We start from the raw sequence: 20703 nt of genomic DNA, 5'->3' as shown, positions 1-20703 counted from the left end.
TATAGATACTTTATCTGAAACTTTTACTCCGTCTGTTTATCGTCCGTATACGGTTCGGATGATCCTAACTATCATCGAAATGTTTAGTGACCCTACCCTTTTACATCATAAAGTCGGTGCGTAAACTTTTTACATGGTGAAAAACTATACACAGAACGAAACAATGAACACGCTATGTACCAACCACCCCATAGTTATTCGGTACACTCTTGTTATTTATGGTTTCAATAGGAAAATGCTAAATCCAGTCAGAAATGTTCAGGGGTATTATATATATTTAACTAATAACTAAGATAAATGTTTTGGAAATTGAACAAATATGTCGGTTGGTATATTCATCATATATTGTATATAGTACTGCACATTCACATACATTCATCTTTAATATTATATTAACGAGTAACAATATAATATAATACGCGTATTCGACTCAATTGTATTCAAGATGGAACGATGTAAATTTTAATATCCATAGGTGGATACAAGATTCCCTCATCTAAAACGGCCCTGCAGTCCTAGTAAAACACTCACTGCACGGTTGGGACCCGTCCGAGTGATCACACGATTTAGGAGGCAAAGGGTGCCCGGACTGCACCGAAAGCACCTAGGACCATAAGCAATCACAACAACGCACTTAACGGACGACACAGAAGGCAAACTGTATAAAACCGGACACGTGATGATCACTGACATTTACCAAAGAGCGCCCTCCAACATCGACAGCAACGGATCGAAGGCTTGACTTCTAAGGCAACTGGAACGTAAAACTGGACCGTCGACCCATCCCGCTCCTCAGTATCGCTCATCCGAAACGGCCCCACAGCGGCCCCGGGTAAGACACTCGCAGCACGGTTGAGCACTGCCCGGGTGATCTCACGATTGAAGAGACAAAGGGTGCTCGGACTTGGCCGCCTCTGGACGCCGATGACCGAATCGACCTAGGACCGAGCAAACAAAACGTGGCCACAGCGGAAGATATACAGAAGGGAAATTGCATAAACCAAACACCAGCGGATCAACCACAGTGTTCTAGTTGGTTAACCGACCGGCCGAGAACATGGAGAACCAGAATTTTAGACCGGCGGGCGGTAAGCCGGGTCGAAAACAAAAAAGACGAACGATATTAGAGGCTGGCGGGCTAACTAACCGAGCCGAGAAAAAGTGGATGAAATAGACTTCAAGACTGGCAGACGTAAGCCGGGTTGAGAAAATCAATGAAGATACAATTCTCGAATCCGCCTCAAGCATTTTATGTCTTTGGAATGTAAGCCTCCGCTAAGTACTAGTGCGACATACTAGCCACGCTTAGGAAAATCGTACTTAGAGCCCAGTGGAGGTAATACACACCGTTGTAGGTACTGGTTGTATATTTTCACTACGTGTTTTTTGTACAATAATTGAGGACCAAGCATGTGTAAACGTTCAGTCCGGTGGTGTCACAAAGAAAAAAACCTGGGTACAAGATTGCCCATGCATTAGTAATATTTTTACGGGTGAAATTCGATTCAGTTTAACTAGAGGAAAAAATGTATTTTAACGTTGATAATTATTATGAAGCCTGCAGTACCTACACAGTACACATGTAGGACTAGGGTAGTTTTAATGATCAGAGGTATGACGGCGACGAATACAAGTGAGAAAATTATATTATAAATTAATTACTACTCAAAAATAATCGTATAGAGAATTTATGTCGATATTATTTTAAAATATTTAAATATATCAACAAAAAAATTAACAATTATTGTGAAATATAATTATGTTTAAAACAAACAGATTTAAGTTCATACATGTAATAATAGTGTAATATTGGATTCAATTTAATGGAAGTTAATCAAAAAATAATCATTTACAATAATCAAGATAATATATTCCAACGTAAAAAAACATGTTATTTAATAGGTACCTACCTAATTTAAAATACTCTAAAATAATAATATAAATTACTACATGTTTGTAGAATATTTTTTATCAAATATTGTAAATTAGTAAGTATTTACTAAAGTACCTACTATAGTATTATCTGTAATATAAATCTATATATTTATAAATATTTTCATAAATCTAAATGTTTTTGATAAAACAATAAAATACAAAAATATATTAAAAAAGTTTTTAAATAATCGAGATTTTTTTAACCATCGTTTAAATATTTTTGAAAAACCGTTGACATGCGATAATGAGTCATAAAAAAGTTATGTATTATTTAAATGATAATTTGCTGCAGTTTATTCTCTAAAGATCCCTTTGTCCTCCGCACGATTAAAACTCTAAGTTTTAAATTTAACCAGTATTGCTAATCGGAGACACATTGTGAATATATCATTTCTTACTAAACTTTTGTCTAACTCAATTGATTGGCCTCTACCCTCCATTCACAAATTAAATTAATGTTCCACCTCGTCACACTAGATATTCTCCTACTTCTTTATTCCACTTACTTCATCTAATTATCTATGTAACTCCATTTTCTAACATATTATGCGTCTTACTTGTGAAAAAATTGTTAGTTGAATAGAGTATTTTATTGTTACTGTTTATTTTACTTAAGATTGCAATTAAATTAACCTATGACTCTGTGTTTATGGACCTATTATAAAATAATGTAAAATAAATATCCTTAAAAAATGTTCCTTAAAAACTTCATAATATCCTAATCAAAGACTTGCTTCGATGTTCGATCAGTATAGTATATTATTATACTTAGTGCACTAATGTACAGGCTGTTTATCTTTATTTTTATACGGCGCATTGGGTATGCAATTCAGGTACATTTCAAACATCGGTACGCTTCGAAAATAGTTGTGTACTAGTTGTGTATACGACCAAACTACAATAATATAGGTACATGTGATGTAGCCTCGGCTATTGGCGATTTTCAAATCAATATTGGCAACTTATTATGAATTCATTGTGTTCAGTTTTTATTTTTAAAATTATAAATTGTTATAATAATATAAGCACTTAATCATTATAACGAATAATATATATTTGACACAAGTTTTTCAATATATTATATTATTTAATGCATTCATTTATAAATTATAATCAAAAAAGCTGGGTCTGCATTATAATGACGTTATAAATTATATATATATATTTTAATTTTATATAATTAAAAAGCCTCGTAGAATATTTTATATGTGCGTTTCGTACGTACAAGTAATAAAATCTGTTTTAAACAGCTTATTTAATTTCAATCATTCCGGACGAGAGATAAGCACAACTGACATAATATATATTCCTATTGATATTGAATATAAGCTATATAGTGTGGTATTGTGTATTGTATATTGTACGTTTAAGCCGTTTAAGGTAACAGCTGCGTCATAATGCTTAACATGTGTTTAAAGCAGACCAAAGTTGTGGTGATCAAAGTACCCGGAATGATTATACACTATTAATATACCTCTAACAGTCGTGGTTAGATATAATAGTCATTGTCAATCGTAACAATATCAATTATAATAATTAATATACGCACGATACCCGCGAACGGTAGAAAACATTTGAGATAACAATATAATATAGCAGAGGAATAAAGGTATATAATAATATAATAATGTAGTTTGACGTTATTTGATGCTTTCGCATATACATATATTGAACACAATATTATTATTATATCTTCTGCAAGACCCGGCCATTGTCCACGGGAAATCTAGTCTGGAAGAGATCGATGTGTCAAAACGTCTGATACAATTATCACAATGTACTATGTGTAGTAGCCACGTATCGAACTATATGGGATTTAATCGTGAATTTGTGGTACGGTCGTTTTAACAATAATAATACTATCGCGTACAATGCGTGTTAAATAATATCTCGCGATCGCGGCGTCTTGTTCTCGATTGGTACAGAGTTTACCGCCGAGATCAAACGATAAATCAGTGATCGCGACGACGACGACGACGACGTGTGTCAGCGGCAGTTGGGGTAACAAATTGCCCGGTATTCTCGTATATTCATCGAGTGCGCGAGGCGTTGCAAAGGAGAGAGTGAATCGCCGGGAGACGAAAGGTTAGTACATATATATATATATATATATATAGGTATACACGGTATGCGCACATAATAATATATAAAGCACTTTTAACAGCAATCCGTTTTAGAAATCACTGAGCGTTTAACCCGCGACAACAATGGGCGGCCGCGCGCACGTGTTTATCTACAAAGGAGACCGAAAAGACCTGAAGCGGAGGAGGAGAAGGGCTTGAAAAAAAAAAGAAAAGTCAGTCGAATAAACTCACGACTGCTGGAGTGATTCGAACTGTACGAGTGTGTGTGTGTGTGTGTGTGTGTGTGTGTGCTGCAACGTCGTCGAGTTCCTTTTTACTATCGACTATTGAAAAGGAAAGGAAAGAAAAGAAGTATTTTACAATATTAATAAGTATATTCGTACAAAAGCGAAAATTCGCCGTTTGACGTCGGGTGTCCCGTTCGTCGAGAGAGAACTGTACGTAGTATACGCATATTATACCTATAGTCCGGAAATAAGAGCTCGTCTAGGGTCGAAATATTCAGATATTAATATTCGAAAAGTCAAATCGTCGTCGTCTCGCCGCAAGTATATATTATATTGGTCGATCTTACACACAACGTTTCGTCATACGCGTGCGACGACGACGACGACGATCATAACGATGACAGTGATAATAATCATGACGATTTTATATTATAATGTACCTACGGTGTACTGAAAAGTGTACATATCCGCCGCCGCACGAGTCATCCGACGGGAGTCATTAATAAACCTCGGTGAAAAAAAAGGAAAACTTTTGCGACCCAAGACGAATGAACAAAAATAAAATAAAAAACAACTTGACGTGTTTTTGCGTTGTTCTGTTTTTTACTTTGTAAAATACGGCGCGCTGCGTTTAGCAAAAAATGCCACCACCGCTGTACACATTCAGGTAGATAAACACGTTAAAAGTTTCGGTTAAAAAATGAACGTCCCCGTTCCATTTGTCATGGAACACAGAAATATAATACCATTTAAAGTCCAAACGAAAACCATAAGTCACCTCATATGAAAAATTGTGAGTAAAACATTTGAAATCCTTCTGCAATCATATTTTTTTTTTTATATTACGGAGTTACTATCAAAGAACAGGATAATTTAATTTATAAAATCACTTACAGTCCAATATTCTTGTTGTATATTGAATCTTTTAAACGGTACGTTTAAGTAAATAAGTACGCAAAATGAAAATAGTCGTTAATCACATATCATAGGTATTAGGTACTATATAGTTGTTAGAAATTATAACTTGAAATATTATTATAATCACAAATGTTTTTTTTTCTGTGTCATAATATAATAATTGTTTTGATTTTTGTTGAATAGTAGTCTTAATAATTAAAAACAAACAAAGTCATAATAAATTATATGTTTTATATTATAAATGAAATAACTCAATGCATTTTTTGCATTCATTTTCTTTTAAAAATCAACTGTCAAAATACAATGTTAAACATATGTTGAAAATTTCATGAAAATTAAGAAAATAATTTAAATCACAGTAAATTATATTTGAAAAACAAACAATTTCACGTCAGTTGAAAGAATTGTTTTCCTCACGTACTAAAAAAAAGTGACTAATTGTGATTCAGGTTGGAATTCCAAACGTCTTAGACATCAGCCGAGCATTTTATTTGGCACATTTTCCTCGTTCACTTTTGTTCTTATGCCGGGGGCGAGTATCAACAAAAAAATATTTAGATTTTTCTCTGTTTATAAATTCAGTTTTTTATTTTTTCAAGATTTATGTTCTCTGATGTTTTAAATTATGTAGGCACATCACACAATTAAATACATATAATAACTAATTTATATTATATTTCATGTCCATCTGGCAATATTATTCTTTTAACAGTATTTTAAGATAGAAAATATTATCATTTTGTACGCGTAGTTCTGAGCTTGGAACTGTTTTTCTGATAGAAGTTAACAATATACACTTAACTCTGGCTCCAAACCGGCAAGCACAGGTCTAAGCAGCTACCGGATGTAAGCCCACCATCATTGTTGAATCTAGTGATCACGTAAACTTGTTAAAACCTTTTCTTTTCTATTGTCCACACACTCCGTAATATTATAACATATTATTGTTGTAATATTTTTTTTTCAGAAAATTATCAAACTTCAAAAGACAACTGCGCTCGGTTGAAATATATGACGCATAACAATGATGTTCTACGGATTAAACGTAATTTCTTGTACGTGACAAATGACGGCTTAATACGATTATGTTATACTTATACATACAGTGGTAATAGACCGTAATAATTAATACGTTGGAGCGAAAAGTGAACGGTAAACAATTTAGAAATTGTGTCGTTGTTTAAGTTCAATAAATTATACGACTGAATAATGTTTGTAAATGTATAGGTAACTACTATAACTTGACCGGCAATGGCGTACCTTACCTAACCTACTCATACAGCCAGAAAATGTTTAACGATATTTAAACATGATTTAATCTATAACTGATACAGTGGTGTAGAGACAAATTAGTTTTTAAATACATTAATTTCTTATTGTTTTTTTTTTAAACGTGATTTGCTTTTAATGATAATAATTAAATAATGCAGTAATATTATATTACAGTCCCTATCACACAAAAAAGTCAAATTATGTTATGCTTGTAATAATATTATAATATTCGTATAGCCACTTAAAATAGTTAAATTAATCATAGTAAACATATGTTTAAAAAAACTACGCTTTAATAGTTAAATACAATAATATTATTAGGTATATTATGTTCGCATGATGTAAATGTCAAACCATTCGTACTTACAGAATTCACAGACCTGTTCGTCATTCGGATTTGATCGAACACTAATGTATAATATGTGTGGTAGGCACCTCTATACCTATAGTATGAAAAAACTTAAAACACACACGGTACACTTATATATTATTATTGTATCGGAGTCAATGAAATTGTATTTATTTTTTATTTTTCGTCGTACCTATGTATTTTAAAATCTTTCCGGTTTTGGTGCGCCACGCACCGTACGCTCAATATTTGCCTATGAAATGACGTGAAACGCACAGGATTTGACGTTTCTCCCGACGACTTATATATATATTATTATTATTATATTTTGTATGCTCACGAAATACATTTTTTTTCTGCCAACTACGACTCCTACGCGTGTGGTTTTCATTCCGACACATCCACATCTAACCGATTCCGTGGATCGGTAAAAATGTCTGTACCTCTGCGTATTATACCTACTCGTGAACTGCAGTTGTACATCATTTGAACGCCACATTATAAAATAATAACAACAAGTCATCATACTATACGTCGTATTAAAAGACTCGCGCGTGTATACTTCGGTGTAAAAAACGAATTCGACGGATAAACCAGAATCAGCTGCAGCAATAATAACGACGTGAGAGATGAAAAATAAAATATGCAATAATATAATAATACGCGTCGTAGTATTTCGCTTCAAACGGTTTTCTCGCGAAATACCAATTATTTAGCAATTGTGTATAATATACAACGTTTGTATGTACGGCGTTAAATCCGACCGATATCATTGAGAACTGGTAATTAAAATTAGGTAGACATAATCCTCTTCATTACAGTTATCATATTATATTTTAAAATATTTGATTTTTGTGTAGGTATGTACTATGTATACTTATGTTGTACTTAAGTATTAAAGGTCACAGTGGTCACGAATCGTGTGTATAACATTTTTGTTTACGATGTTTGTAAAAACGTTTTCGATGTTTACGATATTCCACACGTATTGAACGTATATATGAATATCGACTTTCCAATATTATATAGTTTATTACACGAAGATTAAAATTGATCGAATAGATAATAATTTGAACTGTATGCTTAAAATATAATTAACAATATACAAATTAATATTTAAAACTATATCATTCTTGATTTTAAATAAACCTTTTATACGGATTTATTACGGTTTTGTTTATTAGTATTTTTGTTATTTGTATTTATCAGAAAAGTTACCTTACAACCACAACTATGTTTTTAGGAAAACCGTAAATGTGACAAAGTAAAATTAACCACCTTTTAGATTTAATATAAATCGTATAAATAAAAACAATTCTCTACCAATTATTGAGTACAAAAAGGCTGTAAGTAACATAAACAAATTTAAATTTAAATATCAATAATATTAGTATCGATAACATAATATAATACGTGTGTATACGATAGTACTATAGTTTACTATATACAACCATATTATATAGGTACAATAACCTATAGGATATAATATGATGCTCAGTTTCGGACAAAAGTCCACAGAAATTATCTCCCCCGAGAACATAAACAACCCCTTTGTGTCAAGATGTCACATAATATTATGTGGCATAATACATAATAATATTATTTAATCTAATAATACGGTCTGTCAACGTAAGCCGAAGCAAATAGTCTTGGTTTTTAAGAATGTTACATATTGTGGGGATAGAGCTTATAGTTTTAACAATGTCATTTTTATATTATTTCCGAACCAGACGAAAAGGAGTTTTTCGAAATACAACTACTATGGATTAATGTACGACGAAAGTTGTGAAAGATAAAAAAAAAATTATTTCAAGTTAATGTGGATAAAATAGATGTATGCATGACGATGACTTTAAATCAAGAATACTTGTACCGGGAACATAATCAAATATTCAAACATATTACTAATAGTCCAAGTATTGCCCAAACAGAATATTTAATATTTAACCTGTCAAATCTTATTTTATATGAAAAATATATTTCAGTTTTATATCAGGAAACAGTATTCTTTGTATTTTGTAACTTGTGTAATGCCTAACAAAGTACTAGCAGCAGTACAACAGAAGCGGCTAAGTAAGCATTAAAGCCAGTGGATCCTACCAAAAGGACTACCTACTCACAAAGAATTAAATTATATGTCGACTTTTTTTTTTCATGTTTCAAGCCTTTTAATAAAAGTTCCCAAAAACCTAAAGTTAAGGTCAGAAGCTCACGTCCAACATATTTCGCAAACATAATCTAGAAAATTGGATCATTTTATATTATAACAAAAGTGGTATTCTTTTTACCTTCACTGTGTAAAAACAATTAGAAACATACAACTATTTTAGAACGATAATACATGTTATACATAATTTAAATCGATGATTCGAAACGATCAGTTATATAAAATTACAGTGAAACACAAAATAATTAATTTAAAAACATTACAAATAAAATAATAATTATTTTAATTATTCAATTTGAGAAACTTTAAAATAATTTATCTAGAGTTCATTTTTTAAACCTATCGTGAAGTAAATTATATTCTCATAATGGGCTTACAATTTTTATAGGTTTTATGTAATAATCTAATTTAATATAATTGTTGTATTTTAATTGTATTAACTGTCTAAACCACTAATGATTTAAAGATTTAAAGAACTGTCCTAATATAATATGATAATAACATTTTACTCAAAATACATTTTTTGTCAATAAATATCAGAAATAAGCTTGACATCAAATTCGTTTCAAGTTAATCCCATCAGGCATCAACTGATGTCGTCATATTATGAGCCTGCTGTGTAGCCGGAATACGCGTATATAAAATATTCTACATTTGTCGAACAGAAAAACTCGACAGATGTAATAATTAACCAACTATGTAATAATTTACGAATATGTTCTTATCAGTTTTTTTTAATATTTCGATACTATATGATTAAATGGTAAGTTGTTTCAAAAAAAATGTAATATAAAAGTTATTATTAGGTACATATATAATAAGTTAATTAGGTATATATTTTGTCAGTTTTTTCTGTTATATACCTACCCTATATGTATAAATGTATAATTGATTTTTGTTTTCATTGTATTTATAAAACTGTACAAACTATAACTTTACCGTAGGATGCAGTAAAAATAAAAACCACAGAATATCAGTACTTAGCGGTGATCCGTGAAAAAAATAAACAAGCAATAACGCAACAGCCACGGCTGGATTTTTCGAAATGGGGAACCGTTTGTTTTTCTAAATAAAACTTTGACATAATAATATATCATTGTTTGTACACTTTATACCGCACAGTTCTTTAAGTTTTTCAAGTGACCTATTGTGAATCATTATATTTAATGTGAGTCCTTGTGTAAACAGATAAAAAAATAAAGACAAACAGTGATTTCCCGATGATTTTGATCATATAATATAGAAAATGTTTTCTTGTGCAATGCGTTTCCGGAGAAGGAACTCCCCTGGAAAACCGCTACACCGGGAAAATGTTTTATCTCAAACATCTTTTATTCATATGATTATTTCAGATAGTCTTTTTTTCCTACTATGCCCATTACCATTCCATCGTATATGTTACGTTTCCTTTCTATTTCAAAAACCTTCACCACACGTACATACGCGAAAACGACGAGCCAATCAAATTAGGAAAGCCCCATTTATACATACGTATGTATATATTATTATATGTACTATAAATAAACACAATATGATGTATGATTGTATGCATACAACAATAATAATATGCACCTGACATTGAAATTAATTTAATGTTACCAGTGGAATACTGGTGTTGTATTTTTTTTTTTTTTTTACTAAATTCCACATAAAAATAAACGTAGTCCTAATCATTCTCTTCCGGTCAAACACATAATAATATTAATATATAGTATATATGTTTTAATATTATACATATTTTATACTCTTACAGAGTTGTTAACTACCATAAAGGGTGTAAACGCAACAGTCGCCGAATTGAGCTCTACAGGTACGTATATTATTAGTGTGTTACGCGCTGCTGTTCGTGCAAATAAAATATTTCAGAATACCTAATATCAAGGTCCGTGAAGTTTCATCTAAAGTCAACATTTTTATTTCAAGTTAAAAGTCTAAATTGGTAATTTTCAATTATTTTAGCCATTTTCAATTATACACAAAATGTACTATGACTAGTATTGTACATCAAAAATGTTATTTTCAGTGACTTACATATTTTATATTATATATGACTATATGAGTGATAACATTTGTTTGTTTAAACGATAAACCAATGAAATAAATAGTTTTAAACTAAATCCTCAATCCTATACTTAGTTAAAATAAATAAAACATTAATTAAATTAATTTGTTTCTAAATTATTTACTGCAAAAAAAATACTTTACTACCTTTAGTTCTACAATTTCAATTATTGTGTTCTTATATGCAACATTTTTTGTTTATTTATAAATTAAAATTAACCCTTAAAAATAATTAAATGGAATATGACTTTAATGCAGCCTTTGCTAAAATGAAAAAAAAATGGATTACCTATCGGCTATCAATAGTGTTATACAGTCACAACCATGTAAAAATATTGTGTAAATGTGTAAAGTATATTAGTATAATGTATTAATTAATAATAATAAAATTCTTAACGGGATAAAGTATTGCAATTCAAAATCCACATTATAACCAAAGCCCGTGAATCACGGGTTGGGTCATATTTCATATTAAAATGTAAGTACCTAGAACATAATATTGTAGCAACATTATTTATGAAACGTTGATTTGGATTACTAATAGTGTCTTATACTAAATTTTATAAAAAAAAAATTGAATTTTTAAACTAAAACATTTATAAAATATTATATAAAAATCTTCTATCTGATAATATTTAATAATCAAATATTTATTATTAATACTATAAAAAAATGTTATCATTACTTAAGCATATAAAAATATAAAGCTCAAGTGTAATATTTAACAATCATATTAAGACGTAGTTTTCGTAATGTATAGTAAATTAATGTATAGGTAACGACGTTTATAGAATGAACCAATTATATTAATCGTAAGAATCTTAACAGATTACCTGATGTCGACCCCGTGGTATATATATTTTTGTAAATATATTCTTGTCAATTTATCAATGAGATTGGCTGTAGTTTTGAAATCTATAACACAAAGAAACCAAAAACAATTATGAATACAAAATATAATATTTTAATTCATAATAGCGTACAAAAAAAATTTAAAATTGTAAATGGAAGTGTTGGAACTATGAAATATAATTTATGATCGTCTAAATGTAACATGGAGAAAAAAACGGGTATTTCTTGAATTCTATTCCCTTGAGCATTTGGGTATCTACATGTTTCCACAAATATTTTGCACGCGTTTAAGCTGAAATTAAAAAGTTTTTATAATGTTGGGGGGTGGAAATTTATTCCGTGATCATACAGCAAAAGAGGCAGTAAAAATGGTATCCTAAATCTATATCTAAAGAGAAAAAAAAAGAAATAACGCGTTTTTGGTAGTGGAAACGAGAGGGATACGAACTCGTATATTAAAATGTAATAATAAAACCCTATGGACGATATTATTACCTGTACGGGCTGCGTAGTCGCGTCAAAATGGTGTCTCGAAGTGACGAGTGGGATCGCCGTCGATGGTGATGATATTATGTTATAAACTTAATGCCAGGGATATGCGATGGACAATAAAATCGGATAAGTGAGTCGGTGATCGAGTGACCGTGCGTGGTGTATGAATATGGTGAGTGATTCGGAGTCGACCGTGGCCGCGGGAGACTTCGTCAGCGGCGGCGTCGTCGTCGTCAGAACAGACCGAGTACGTGCGTTATGGTACGGTGCGCGGACGCGAATGTCGACATTCCGTGGTGGTCGGACGGTTGTCGGGAAAAAGCTCCTCCGGACGGCGGCGGCGGCGGCCCGCCGACAGAGCCCTGCGCGGCGACTGCGAGAGACACGCATATAATGATATTACGTATATGATATAATACACCGCCGTCGTTGGCGCGCATGCCGGTACACGTGACCCCCACGACCCTTGTCGACAGCCTTTGCCCACGGCACGCGGCTTCTACTTCTTCTTCTCGCCCTATCGTCCTCCTTATCGCGCCCCCGAGCCTAATGAAAGTGTAATATTATGGTGTGCCTGCACCGCCGGCCCCGCCGATGCCGGACGGAAAACCGACGAAATAATTAACCTGTATACGAGCGCACCACCACCACCTCGGCCGAAAATTGTCCGCGTCAGACCTATTCATATGCACCTCTATAATACAGTGCGATAGATGTATGCGTGTACCGCCTATATAATATTGTGTATGTGGTTAGCGTTTAAAAGTAGTCCGAACGAAATTACCTCGCGGGACGTGGCAGGTATACGTCGCCTAAAACGTCAAAAATCTAAAACAAATTAATATTAACTATAGGTACATAATTAACTTTTGTGCGAAATGGTGAACACGCATATTGTCCCTGCCATGAGCCCCCCCCCCCCCAACCCGCTAAAAAGTGGACGTTCGAGTTCGATCTAAGATTGCATTTTCACCGCGAACGTTGCGCGGTCTAAAACTGTTGATGGCATTTGTGTTTGAACATTGAATCAGGCAAAACGCTCAGTACATAAAGAATTATTTGAAAAGACATAAAATCAACAATCAAAACGAAGTCCAACGTTTTGGATGGTAACGATTGTTAAGTAGATGTGTTAAAATATATACGCGTAACCCACGAGAACGATTTTATAATATATTATTATTGTCTATAAAATATAAAATATACAGAATAATATTATGGCTAGGATATTATATCCGGAATAGATTTTCACGGATTTCAGATGTTATGGTATTCCAGACTTTTCTGTCCAGATTTCTATATTGTTCATGTCTTAAATTCCATATTGAAATATTCTGCGTTTTTACGCGTTCCCAAAGATATGATTAAAAAGTGCCAGAAACCTATAGTGTGAGTTATTTGACACTGGTAAGAGGTAAAAAATCTGTACCACGCCTACAAATTTTAACGGTTTGTTCGGTGATTATGTTTTAAAATAAGTGTATACCATCTGTTATACAAATCTCTGCGGTAATTCCATGAAAATATATGCACTTTTTAGTTTTTAAAAAGTGTTGTAAATCTACTTTCTGGTCCACCCTCGTATTACATTATTGAACGTTGCCTCTGATACTTTGATAATAATATAACAATATGTATAGTGATATACGTAATATATTATTATATAAATTATATCGTATAGTAATGTTTTCGTTACGAAAATCGTATTTTCGGTCACACGTGAGCCACGATACGTATAGGTACGTTATATATATTAATAATAATAATATAAGGCCCTTGTTTGCGGCTCGGGACACGTTTCGCGTCTTATACCGATCTTTTCTGTTGGCACTGCTTTCGCCGCCTCTACACCGGTACACTTCCCTGCTGCACCCTCTTTCTCTCTCACTGGCTTCTACCATTCGCGCACACTGCAGCGTATCATATATAATATCGTACACTTTGACATATTTCCAAGCGGACCACTTCAAAGGTGATAGAGACGAAAGACAGAGAGGGAGAAAGAGAGAGAGATATAGAGAGAAAGAGAGAGAGAGAGAGAAAGAGAAAGAGGGGGCGGTAGGGTGTGGGAGAGAGGGTGAGAGAGTAAGTGGGTGTGGGGTGAGAGAGAAGGGAAAAAAATCTCAGACAATATGTATATAAAATAATATGGCCGCAGCCAGTGGCATTGCAGGGCTTTATGTTATTGGTTATATAATACACATGTATTATACATATATGTATAATATTAAATATATACTTCTCGAGAGAAAAAAGTAATTTCCTTTGCATTGCGCTGCGACAGCCGCCGGGCCAATTTCCACACAAAACTCGACGCGCGCGATATAGCTGCCGACGCTCATTTGTCCGGTTTCTGCAAGTATACACAATAATAATAATAATAATAATATATAATAACGATGTCATTGTTGTTCTGACGTAAACGGTTACGAGCGACCGAGATCTCGTAAGTCTTCTCGCCGCAACCACCGCACCCCGACGGGGGAGGTGTCACGACCTCGTTGGTTTAATAATTGTACATATTTTATTGCAAGTTTAAATATACAACTACCCACTCTCATTTCTCAAACATCCATTTCCGAACATTTTACACAGTTATAGGATATAATGTTATTAAATACATACGAGTTAATCCACACGTGATTTAAAAAAAACCTATATCATGTATAGAGTTTAAGCTATATACTTGCCTAATTTTTACTCGTTTTTTACAGCAGTGTTTCTTATTTTTTTAATTGGCAAACTATGATAATTTTTATTTCATAATCATAAACGATTTCAATCTGAAAACTAAGTATTTTTTGTACGAAAAAGATATAGATAGGTACACGATGGTTCCATGATAATTGATAATATATATTTAGAAAATATTAATAAGGCAAGTCGCAGTATTTTTGAACTGTTTTTAGAAGGAATGTTATACACTACTTTCGAAAAAGATGTATTTAATCTTTAAGTATGATCTTTACATTAAATCGGTACCTATCTGAGTATCTGAGTTGAGTATAGATTGGCCCACCCAAATTTTAAATTACAGAAACAATAATAATATACTATACAGATTGATTATTTTAAAGTTAACGCTGTAGCCAGGCAGCCAAGAAAATTTTGGTTCACTACATTGCTCAACTAAACTTTAAATACTGTTAAGTTACAATATTTCTAACTGTAATATTGACTACTAATTTGAAATTAAACTGTTTGCACCTATTGAAACTGTCAGAAATGTATTCTGCTTCGAAATTGAAATTAAAAGTGCATGCTGTTATTCAAAAATGTTAGAAATTAAAAAAATAAAACTATAACGATATATTAGAGTATAGTAATCAGTGTAACTTTTTACTCAAAAATGTTGTTAATTATTATAAGAATTGCTTCGTATAATATTTTATTAAGACAAAACAATTAATAGAAATAAGCTGAATTATTCGTATTATTCGTTCCTAAGCGCACTAACTGACGATAATTCAATTTTAATAATGTCTAATCTATTTTTATATCCGAACGGCAATATATTTATATTATATCGTTCAAATGTGTGCACATAACGCAGCAGTTGTTCTTTTCACAGCAGGAATCTAAAATAATAAACGAAACGTCCTGTGACGTTACTTTAGATTCTGCACAGCGATGAAGACAAGCGAATGTATTGGCTTTTACAATTAGTTTTTCCCGAGGACACATTTTCCGGTCTCCGTATCCTGTCCGACTTTTTTTTTAATATAGATTTATTCGCGTTCCTATATTATAGGTACATTATTATGTTGTATCGGTTCGACAACTCGACGATAGGCTGTGCGCCGGCCGGAAGAGCTGACGTTTTTTTTTTGCCGCCGCCGCCGCTCCGTCTGTTTAACTCGCACGTAATAATTTAGGCTGCCCCGCGAAAGTTGGCACCTCCCCCGAGTCTGGTAAAACAAGAATGGTTGCAGTCAGACACGCATCCCATATATCGTAGCCCGGCTTCAAGACCCGATCGGAACGCGACGACTCCGAGTAGACAACCAGAAATTGCTGGTCTAAAAGAGCACGGAAATACTATGAACATGGATGGACGGAACAATATTATTATCAGAGGTGTCTATTATTTTCAGAGTAGTTATTAGTTATCTTCCCCCCCCCCCCCCCGGATACGACGATTAATACGAAAAATAACGTCCCGCACAACATCAGATTATTTTGGTATTTTTTTCTTTGTTTAGAATGTCAATTTCAATTTATATACTTAAATACTTACCGTATTTAAAATCGCGAGTATATACTTACTAAATTTGAAGTCAAATAATCACACGAAACATTTAAATGTTGACTATATACCACGTACTGCAGGTTGAGCCCAATATTTGTATGGACAATCTCGCATATATGTATTTATCGTTTTTAAAATGTTCGGCGTAGGTCATAAGGTTGTTTTAAACAATATTTTTCTAGATGTAGTCCCTAATAGTCAAGTAGTAGTCTAATATTAATATCTCATATGGCCAAGTGTGCCATAAAATGGTGCTAAATTATTGTTCACAAAGATTTAGATGATAAACTAGACTACTGTTCCTTAGGCTAATCGTGTAAACATTTTCACCGTTGCTAGTGGATCGCTCATACATCTTATCACTTCATAATTATGATAACATAAAAAATATATAAAAAATTAATATAATTTCTAGTCTAGCATCGTTTCTATACCTTATTTGTTTCACTATTGGTCAAATTTTAAATTGTTTCCATTCACGTCTAAATAATAATATAATATAATTAAAGATTATGTGTGTTGTTAGGGGCGTGTATAGTTGTTAGTAATATTTGTTGAATTAGTTTATAATGCATTATATTATTATAATTTAAAACTTAATATTAGGCATGATTTTCATATGCAATAAATTGTTGTTGATGGAGAATGTAAATTATATATTCAAATATATATTGTAAAAAAACTTCGATGTTAGTTAGGTATTTTAAATTTTAATGTTTAACTTTCAAACTTTTTGTTGAAGTTGTTTATCTTTTTCTCTCGATTCTTAATATGAGTTTCGATTATTTTTTATAGATGTTTAGTGTTTACTCTTTAATTTTGGTATTCACGTAAAATTGTCAATTTGAAAAATAATATTTAAGTTTAAATTATGTTTTATTTGTTTATTTTATTAATTAAACGGAACTTATTGGTTATTGCAGGGAACATACAATTTATTAGAAAGATTCAAACATAAACATATTTTAATCAAAAGGTCAATTAAGAAATAAATTATGAATAAATTGTATTTGAAGCTCAAGATTTTCCTTTTTCCCCGCAATTTAATTAGGAGGCGGTGATTTATAATCAAAATAAGTTGTAGGTACCTACTCTTTAATGACAAATCCAAAATTACATAGTTTTTTGAACTTGTTTTGGCTAGAACATGTTGAGGTACTTATATTGTTGACACTGAGTCGGCAATATTTATGAAAAAAAATTATTATATTTAACATTGACCTAATTAAACTAATTGTATAAACTTAATATTTTCAATGGTCTCCTACATCAATCTTGGAGATAAGTGTGATCTCTATTAGTATGGTTATTTTCATTTAGTTATAAAGGATCAAAATATTAAATACTAGGTACTGAAATTTCTCTCAACAACTTCCTTTAGATTGGTATACACCATTATTTGTAAAACGTTAATTATACCTACAGTTTGCTATAATGAGAGGGAGTACATTTTTTTCTTTGTATTTAGTTTAAACTCAAATTTGCCTTTTTATCTCATAAGAGTGAAATCTATTTTGCACAAATTATTATATTAATTTCTATTTTAATTTATTTTATAAATATTTAAGGGGCATTTTACCTATTATTAATGATTATTATTTCATTTTTAATTTCTAATTACCCATAAATTCAATTTTCTTAAGATATGTTAGTTTTATTACTACTATTACGACTAGAAAATGTTTCAACTTTACTTAATTTGAAATAATATAATATGCATTGTAATTTGTATGTACTTATTTATATATAAATATATAATATAATACTATATATATACTAGCTGATCCCGTGCACTTAGATGCCCGTTAATTGTACCAATTCTATATGACTCAAACTTTTTGTTCAGTTCGTTATTTAATATTTGGTGTACCTATGGTGTTCAAAATTTATCTTAACTTTTCCGTTGCCCGGAATAAAAATTCTGATTCACAGCAGTATATTATCAGGTAGGCAATCTACCTGTGGTAGATCGCGGACCCCGTGCTGTTTGTACGTAAGTGTATGATTTAACTCTAAAGTATCAAAGTTATACCAAGTTTTTCGTATTCCACCTGTGGTCGATTAATATAATCAGTTGATACAAAATCCTAACCTAACTTAACCGTACTAATATCAGTTGAATAAAAAAAAAACCAAATTTAATCATTTTTTAAATTAACCTGTCTTCTTCCCAGAGGTCTAATCTACACACAAACATTTATTTCTATATATATATATATATTGACAAAATATAATAATAATACAAATCAACAAACATGCCCGATTAACCAATAGCAACCAATATAAAATAGGTACACTGTTGCGCTACTGTTGTATTTTTTACATCCAGATTTCTTACTTTTCCAGCGGATTTTCTTAAAATTGTCTTTCAAAAAAACCTTCTCCTGGCTATTACGAACATCTTAAAAAAAAATTTGAGCCAAATCAGACCAGCCGTTCTCAATTGATGAGGTAACGACATTTTTCACGCTCCATTTTTATATACATATACATGTATAGATTAAACAATACAACAAAATATATATTAATACATTTTTAAGTTTAACAATGTTTTTGTCCAAATAATTATTGCACTGCAATTCAATTTCTTTGTATGTTTTATGTGAAAAAATATAGAACATAAATGTATGGTACACTGGTACCTAAAGATTTTCCAATTGTACCTACCCATTGTTTATTGTTTACCTAATAAAACATTTATTTATAACAGTATAAGATCTGTTAAGTAGTTCTATATTAGAGAGTTTGTAATTTGCACCATTGCAGGCAGTCGAAAGTAGTGTTTGTAATTTGTACCAAAATAAGGGTAGGTATGTAATTTGCACCACCCTCAGGTAGTCCAAAATAGGAATTGTAATTTGTACCAAAATTAAAATCGATTATTTTTTCGATAGTATCTCGATAGTACCAACTTACAAGTTTCTATATCCTAATATAACTTTAGCTTAGTTTTTATTTATAAAATAGTTGAGCTTATACACATATTTTTGTAAGTTTATATAAAATCGTATTATTATGAATATAAAAAAAAGTTAGCTAATTAAAATAATTATATGTAAGATTAAAAAAAATATTTTCATATTATATCATCTCTAAAATACAAAATATAAATACAACACAATATATTATATAATTTTAGTATAGTAAGTACAATACATTAATAATTTATAGTATTTATGTTCATTTATTACATTCATTTTTGAACAAATTTTACAACAACACAAACAAAATGTATTTTATCGAAAACTAGTGGTAGGTACTTTGTGTAAAAATTCGTATTTTTTTTGTATTTTTCTTCCCAAAGAACAAACCAGATCCAATTTTTTTATCAAAAACCACTCATGACATTGAAGAATGAAGCATTTTTCTGGTACATAGATACATTCAAAAAGTGTCTTCAGATTCAAATTTAATAACACGCACATCTTATTGTAAAACCATTATAAATCTATCACTCCGTTCATAATCTATAACAAAGAATTAAAATAATTAAATAGTTATAATATAAGTACATAGCACGTGGTTATTCGAATGATCGATATCGATATTGTGTTGTCCATCACTCCGTCAATATAAGATCTAACAATATTATATAGATTAGGTCTTAATACAAACTATAACCGTGCGTATTATAATGTATGAAGTACTAAATGTAGATATATAAATATAAATATACTTGTTTAGTATAGTTCACGTCTAATATTGTGACACTAAACGTTGTAACGACCGATTTTCTTTTTACCTACTTTAATAATAAACCATGAGATTCAATCATTCAATTTACCTCACATTTATTGAAAAAATCAATATTATATGCCTACATGCCTATAATATCTAAAATAATTGTCCAATCAATAAAGGTCGAAACTTTTCAAGCACTCCTTCACAAAAGTAAAAGATAATAATTTAAAAAAAAAATAATTTTATAACATCTTTTACTTTGCTCAGAATTTAAAACACCATGACCCTTGTTACAAAATATATAGTCTATAAACTATATTACGGTATCTCAATTTAATAATATTGAACAGTAAACACTAATACACTTTAAACAATTTTTTTTTTTATTTTTCCGCCGCACCAAAATACTCCCATAT

General features: G+C 31.3%; 1 long non-coding RNA gene across 1 annotated transcript in view; it reads right to left on the bottom strand.

Moving 5' to 3' along the window:
- The window catches only part of LOC132937944 (uncharacterized), a 36976-nt gene extending 24295 nt beyond the window's left edge, over window positions 1–12681 (bottom strand). The window contains exons 1-2 of the long non-coding RNA XR_009663859.1: window positions 12361–12681; window positions 11847–11928 (exon numbers count right to left, since the gene is read on the bottom strand). This is a non-coding gene — a long non-coding RNA (uncharacterized LOC132937944). The remainder of the gene's footprint in view (window positions 1–11846; window positions 11929–12360) is intronic.
- Window positions 12682–20703: the final 8022 nt, after the last annotated feature.

The sequence above is a fragment of the Metopolophium dirhodum genome, chromosome 2, assembly GCF_019925205.1.
Source record: "Metopolophium dirhodum isolate CAU chromosome 2, ASM1992520v1, whole genome shotgun sequence".
Classification (NCBI taxonomy): Eukaryota; Metazoa; Arthropoda; class Insecta; order Hemiptera; family Aphididae; genus Metopolophium; species Metopolophium dirhodum.
Note: the sequence above shows the minus strand (reverse complement) of the source record. Positions and strands in the feature narration are given on the sequence as shown.